Source organism: Panthera tigris, chromosome E3 (genome assembly GCF_018350195.1).
Source record: "Panthera tigris isolate Pti1 chromosome E3, P.tigris_Pti1_mat1.1, whole genome shotgun sequence".
NCBI lineage: Eukaryota > Metazoa > Chordata > Mammalia > Carnivora > Felidae > Panthera > Panthera tigris.
The window spans coordinates 10,575,316-10,582,994 of NC_056675.1; positions in this window are offsets into that span (position 1 = coordinate 10,575,316).

Below are 7,679 nucleotides of genomic sequence, written 5' to 3' on the forward strand. Positions count from 1 at the left end.
TTGTATTGCACTTAGCATACCACTGCATTCCAACTTGGGGAGAAAAATTGGCTTTCATGTCCACACTGAAGATAAGAATCGGGACCCATTTATCTCTCTCCCTAGTGCCTAGCGCAAGACCTGGCACAGTGTGAATGTTCAATTTGAGTGTGTTTAATGAACCGTGAGGATCCACGTTTCCAGAACAGTTTGGTCAGCCGTGAGGAACTGGGCTGCTGTCACCAGAGAACTGATCAAAACCCTATGGCTCTTTCCCTTCCGTCACCAACTCAAATCTCTATATATTACAGGTAGAAGACCTTGTTTTCCAGGTGATGGATTTGTCATTCAAATAAACACGGGCTCCCAAATCTATATCGCAAGGGATCGTGTTCTATTTTTTGTCCTTGCCTTTCAGTTTTCTTTCCCCGATTGCAGGAATGTATTGGGGAAGACAGGATTGGTGTTGTGTTCCTTTTTCATGTGTAAATTCTCTGCTTCATCTTTCCTACCTGAGTGGTCAGCTCCTGGAGGACGAGGTGCCTGCCCCCTGACTCCTGGTGCCTTCTCTTGCGCCTAGTAGACCGATGTGGAGTTCAGGTCTGCTAATTGTTCATTCGAGTTCTGCAGCCAGGCTAGCAAGTTGGAAGCAGTGGGCATAATCTACAGTTGCGTCCCGCGAGGTGGGTGAGAACACGTGACTTCTCATTCTGTTGAACTTCTTGCCAGTTGGGCAGGGACCTCAAATGACTCCCGATTCTGAAGCATGATGGTAATTAGTAAAGTCTCCAGGTTCAGGACTTTCTCAGTGTTTTTCTTTTTCCCTTTTATATGATTTGGGGGTGGGGGAGGCTTGAAGTTGGCTCTCCCTCTTCCATTCTCCTTTAAGCCGTTTGGCATGTTTTCAAGATCACTATTCACAGATCTTTTATTTCTCTGGAGAAGATACACATTTTCTTGAAATACAAACTTTTCTTGAAATGTCTCTTTCATCATTTTCCCTTGGGTTTGTTCCCATGTAATAATGTTAATATTATCACATACACACCCTCCTCCTAACCGCATATACACACAGCTGAAACACAAAACGTTTTGGGGACGCCAGGGTGGCTCAGACGGTTGAGCATCTGACTCTTGATTTTGGCTCAGGTCATGGTCTCGCGGTTTGTGGGTTCAACCTCCATGTCTGGCATTTCGCTGACAGTGTGGAACCTGCTTGAGATTCTCTCTCTCACCCTCTCTGCCCCTCCCCCGGTCGTATTGTGCGTCCCTCTAAAAATAAATTCTAAAAAAATTAAATTAATTTTAAAAATGAAACATTTGCAATAAATGCAGAACACAGTTTATAATTCTTTCCCCTTTCATGATTCTCCAAAAATGCCGCTCTCCAGGAGGCCTGTTGGTGCTCCCAGGACTCCGCGTTCACTGATGTCCTTCGAACACCAAGAGGATCAGGGAAGGAGGTGACTTTTGGGGCAGAACAGCATATCAGGGCTTTTTCCTTCTTTCTTTTTTTTTTTTTTCTCTTTAGACTGAGCCTTCTGTGACTTGTACTTGAGCCTAGACAGAGCTCAGAGCTTAAAAACTCCAGCCAGTCCCATAGAGCCACACAGCAGCCACGTGGGGGAGGAGGGGGAGCAGGGGGTGTTGGGGAAACCACAGGTTTAGGACCAAACCAAGGAAAAGGCAAGGAAAGCCAAAGTGAATTCCTCCTCTGCTCTGGGCTGAGCTCCCTGACTCTTCCCTCATGAGGGCAATTAGTTACACAAAAGAGGAAGGACATGGAAAAGGAGAGCAAACTGAAAACAAAATCCTTTACCAGAAGCCAGAGCTCTCCCATCAAATTGCCAAATGGGACGGGCAACAAATCTTGGTTAAAATGACACCTTGGCTTTTGCCACTAGGGTGGCGCCCACTTCCCAAGTGACTTGCAGGACGTGGGGTTGAAAATCTGGTGGCATCCCAGGACCAGGACCACCAGACCCACCTGCTTTCCACCACTGGCCCGGGATGTTGACCCTTCTTGATGCTGTTTACCTTGCTTACACGGAATTTTTGAAAACTCATTTGTTGTCTCCCAGGGGCTTTCTTTATGAATTGTAGCTGTTTGTTGTTTTTTTTTTTTTTTTTAATTTTTTTTTTAACCTTTATTTATTTTTGAGACAGAGAGAGACAGAGCATGAACAGGGGAGGGACAGAGAGAGAGGGAGACACAGAATCTGAAACAGGCTGCAGGCTCCGAGCTGTCAGCCCAGAGCCCGACGCGGGGCTCGAACTCACGGACCGTGAGATCGTGACCTGAGCTGAAGTCGGACGCTTAACCGACCAAGCCACTCAGGCACCCCTTGTTGGTTTTTTTTTAAAGCAGTGATACTATCACTGAAATAACTGTTCGCTCCCAGACCCTGCAGTGTTCCATCACCCTTACAATTTTTCTAACATTCTCACTAGCATTTTCAACATTAAAAGGCTCATTGTGTAGTGAAAAAGCATATATCCTAAACATATTTCCAGTATAAGGATTTGTTGGCTGGGTAACGTTCGTCCTCGGGAATTGTGCCGATCACATTTGCGGAATTTGGAAGCTGGTATAGACATCATTCCGCCTGACCCGCGGTTTCTGTCTCTAACAAATATTGATTGAGTGCCTACAGCCGCTCTGATAAGCACAGGATGTGGAACAGGGCAAGCTTCCGCCCTCAAGGAGCTTGTGTTGTAGGGAGGGAGACAGACACCAAACGACTGGTCATGTGTTTACTTAATTATGATGATGGTTAAGTGGCACTGATTGATTGGTTGTTTTACCTAGAGGTCAAGGAGGGCTTTGCCGGGAGGGGGCATTTTACCTGAGATCTGAACCCTGAATTTGAGAGCTGAGTGTCTGTTGGCTTTGCCTGGAAGGCGCCTCCCCTAACACCCTCTCCGTCTATCCATTTGCTCTCTATCCCGAGATCCTGTTTCTTTCTGTGTTGTACTTACAATTACCTGGATTTATTGCCTTGTTTATTGTTGGTCTCCCCACCCCTAGAATGGCAGCTCTTTGAGAACAGGAGCTCTTCTCTGTCCCGGTCATGGCACCCTGGGGCCTGACGAGGCCTGAAGGAGTGATGAGCACACGGTGGCTCCCGGGTGGGTGCGAATCAGGGTGGGAGAGGAAGGAGGCCTGGAGGGGCCATACCGCAGGACCAGAGAAGTTAGGGAACAGCCACAGGGCCCAGTTTATATTTTAGGTCCCTGGTTGCCATGTGGCAAGTGGTGTGGAGGGAGTCAAGGGTGCTTGTAGAGAAAATTGTCGCTTACCACGCTAAGCACTGAAAAATGTACAGAACTGTTGAATCACCACACTGTGCACCCGAAAATAATATAGTACTGTAGGTTAACTATATTGGAATTAAAAACAAAAGAAATTAAAATTTCTTTTAATTAAAAACAAATTAATTACAAATTAATTACAAACAAAATTAAATTTTGTTTGTAATTAATTAAAAACAAAAGAAAAGTGGGGCAGGGGGTGCCTGGGTGGCTCAGTCGGTTAAGCCACAACTCTCAATCTCAGCTCAGGTCATGACCTCACAGTTCGTGAGTTCGAGCCCCGAGTCAGGCTCTGCGCTGATGGCACGGAGCCTGCTTGGGATTATGTCTCTCCCGCTTTCTCTGACCCTTCCCCGCTTGCACACTCTCTCTCTCAAAATAAATAAACTTCAAAAAAAAAAAAAGGAAAACAGAAAACTGTGTCAAAGTGTTTGTTTTGTGATCTTTGACTCTCTAAATTTAAAATTATAAAACATTTGAAGCATACTGAAAATAATATCAATATGCATATACTCACCCACCAAGACAGATGTTAAAATTTTGCCTTAAAAAAATTTGTTTTAATGTTTATTTTTGATATAGAGAGACAGAGCACGAGCAATGGAGGGGGCAGAGAGAGAGAGAGAGAGAGAGAGAGACAGAATCTGAAGCAGGCTCCAGGCTCTGAGCTGTCAGCACAGAGCCCAACGTGGAGCTTGAACCCACGAACCACAAGATCATGACCTGAGCCGAAGTTGGTGCTTAACCAACTGAGCCACCCAGGCACCCAACCTCTTTTTTTTTTTTTTTTTTTTTTTTTAAAGAGAGCATGAATTGCGGAAAGGGGCAGAGAGAGAGGGAGAGAGAATCTTAAGCAGACTCCACAGTCAGCACAGAGCCTGATGCACTGTCTGATCCCAGGTTCATACACCTGACGCAGGGCTCAATCTCCTGAACTGTAGGATCACGACCTGAGCCAAAATCAAGAGTCAGTCACCCAACCAACTGAGCCACCCAGGCACCCCTTTCCTCTTTTTTTAAAAGAGAAATCAAACATTATGGATACTAAAGTTCCCCACCCCTTTCTCTCTTCATCCCTCTTCCACCCCCATTTTACAGAAGAGGAACCTGAGGCACAGAGAGGTCAAGTTTTGTCCCCAAGGTCTCTCAGCGAGTAGGAGGGAGAGTCGATCTACACTAGGTGATCTGAGCTCTGGGCCTGTATGTTTTATAGGCTTTCGTACTTTGATGAGACATAAATTATCTATTACCATGATGTATTATTGTTTGGTAAGTTTTTTAATTTCTTGTAAGTTGAATCATTCTGTGTATAATTTTGCAATTTTTTTTTCACTTAGCATTGTGGTTTTGAGAGTTCTCTGTAGAAGTCTATTTCTTCTTCTAGAACGTAAACTCCATAAGAGTAGGAGTTGTTGTCTCTTATGTTCAATGTCTGGCACAGAGTAGATGCTCAGTAAAACTTGCTGACTGGGGCGTCTGGGTGGCTCAGTCAGTTGTGTGTCCAACTCTGGATTTTGGCTCAGGTCATGATCTCACAGTTCATGAGACTGAGCCCTGTGTCGGGCTCTGTGCTGACAGAGCGGAGCCTTCTTCTGATTCTCTCTCTCTCTCCCTCTGCCCCACCCCTGCTCACTTGCACTCTCCCTCTAAAATAAAAAATTAGGGGCACCTGGCTGGCTCAGTCGGTTGAGCGTCCGACTTCGGCTCAGGTCATGATCTTGGGCTTCGTGAGTTCGAGCCCCACGTCGGGCTCTGTGCTGAGCAGCTTAGAGCCTGGAACCTGCTTCAGATTCTGTGTCTCCCTCTCTGTCTCTCTTACCCTATCCCGCTCGTGCTCTGTCTCTCTCTTTCAAAAATAAATGTTAAAAAAATTTTTAATATAAAAAATAAACAAAATAAAAAAATAAAAACTTGCTGAATGAATTAATTTTTCTGCTGTAGAGTATTCCACTGCATTTCTGAGATAATTTCTCTAGGGTAGATAAAAATGGAATTAGTGGGTCCCAAGTAAGAGCATCTTCAATTTAATAAGGGTCATTAGAATGACTTTCTGGAGAAGGTCTCCTGACAAATCCTTACAGAATATTCATGGTCAAGGTAGAGGAAAAACCCAACCCCTATGGGGCTCCATATGTCTAAACTCCATGAGGCCATCTCCCTGACCTCCCTTTGTACCACCCTCGCCTTCACACTACTCTAGCCACAAGAGCTTCCTCGCTCTAAGTCAAAAGTGCCTAGCACATCCCTACCTCAGGACCTTTGCACTTGCTATTTCCTTGGCCTAGAGTGCTCTTCCCTCACATGTGCACATGGCTTGCTCTCTTGCCTCATTCTGGTCTCTGCTGTGTGTCATCTATTCATCCATTGGTCTATTCATTGTCATCTGCTTCCTTCCTCCTACCAGTCCTTTTCCTACCCTGCTTTCCTTTTGTTTCTATAGCACGTAACTCCAGCTGATAAATATGTATTAAGTATGTATTGTGTATGCGTTCCCCCATTAGGATGTGTTTCATGATGGCAAGGATTTTCTCCATCTTAGCCAACTACTGCTGTTGTCATTGCCTTGAACAGTGCTTGATAGTTAGCAGACATTGAGATAGATGGATGGATAGATAGATAGACAGATTATTTTAGCAATAAGAAATAAGCTTTCTTTTTTTTTTGAGTATAGTTGATGGACAATGTCACAGTAGTTTCAGGTGTCATTGATAAATATTTTTTGAATGAATGAATAATCCCAGGGAGTTTCAGAAATACAAACATGATGAAGTAAGTCAAAATTTCGCATTAGTATTTTTCTGTAGCACTTTTGTGTAATCATTACCTATTTGATATTTTAAGGGTCCCAAATGGCTTAAGAGAATTAGACATACTGGTGTCTACCAAGCGGAACTTTATGATTCTAATTTAAAATGTAAAATTGAATTAAGTTAAACTTGTGATTGTAGGTTAAAATCTTCCTAAATTTATAAATAGTATTAGAGTATTTAAGGGACCTTAAGATTCAACATATTATAAGTTTAATAGATTTATAAGATACATTTAAAGACTTATACTTAAAGGAAACCAAATATATTACGTTTATAAATGTAGTTTAAAATGTGTAAGAGGTTTTGGGGTGCCTGGGTGGCTCAGTTGGTTAAGCGCCTGACTTCAGCTCAGGTCATGATCTCGTGGTTCGTGGGTTCGAGCCCCACATCGGGCTCTGTGCTGACAGCTCAGAACCTGGAGCCTGCTTCAGATTCTGTGTCTCCCTCTCTCTCTGCCCCTTCCCTGCTCACACTCTGTCTCTCTCCCTGTCAAAAATTAATAAACATTAAAAAAATTTGTTTTTAATGTTTAAGAGGTTTCAATTATTCTGTAGTTAAAAAGACCTTTAAAAGTATTGTCACAATTCATGAGAGTTGTAAAAAGAAAAATAAGGTTTGTAAAGTGAACCTGAAAGCTTGAGGAGGAATAAGGTTTCTCAAATATGTAACTTTACAAGTCAAAAGAAAATCTTTAACTTTGCAACTAAACATTTTTTATTTATTTATTTATTTATTTATTTATTTATTTATTTATTTAAAATGTTTGAGAGAGAGAGAGAGACAGAGAGAGAGAGAGAGAGAAAATCCCAAGCAGGCTCCGCACTGTTAGCACAGAGCCCAATGCGGGGCTCGGACCCATGAACCATGAGATCGTGACCTGAGCCGAAATCAAGAGTTGGACTCTTAACCAACTGAGCCACCCAGGTGCCTGCCTTTATCTATCTATCTATCTATCTATCTATCTATCTATCTATCTATCATCTTCACGCCCAGTGCAGGCCTAAGGCAGGGGTTGAACTCAAGACCCTGATAAAGATCTGAGCTGTGATCAAGAGTCAGATGCTTACCCGAATGAGCCACCCAGGTGCCCATTTGTTTATTTTAATTTGTAAAAAAAATTTTAAGATTTTATTTTTTAGGTAATCTTCATACCCAGTGTAAGGCTCGAACTCACAACCTTGAGATCAAGAGTCACATGCTCTACCAACTGCGCCAGACAGGCGCCCTTCCAAAGAAACTTTTTTTTTTAATGTTTATTTATTTTTGAGAGAGAGAGAGACAGAGTACAAACCCTTAACCAACTGAGGCACCCAGGCACCCCAGAAACTTTTTTTTTTTAATCCTTACTTATTTTTGAGAAAGAGATAGAGACATGTGAGGGAGGGAGGAGCAGGGAGAGAGGGAGACACAGAATCCGATTCAGGCTCCAGGCTCCGAGCTGTCAGCACAGAGCCCGATGCAGGGCTCGAACCCATGAACTGAGAGATCATGACCTGAGCCAAAGTCAGATGCTTAACAGACTGAGCCACCCAAGCACCTCCTGAGATGCATCTTTTTTTTTTTTTTTTTTTTTTTTTT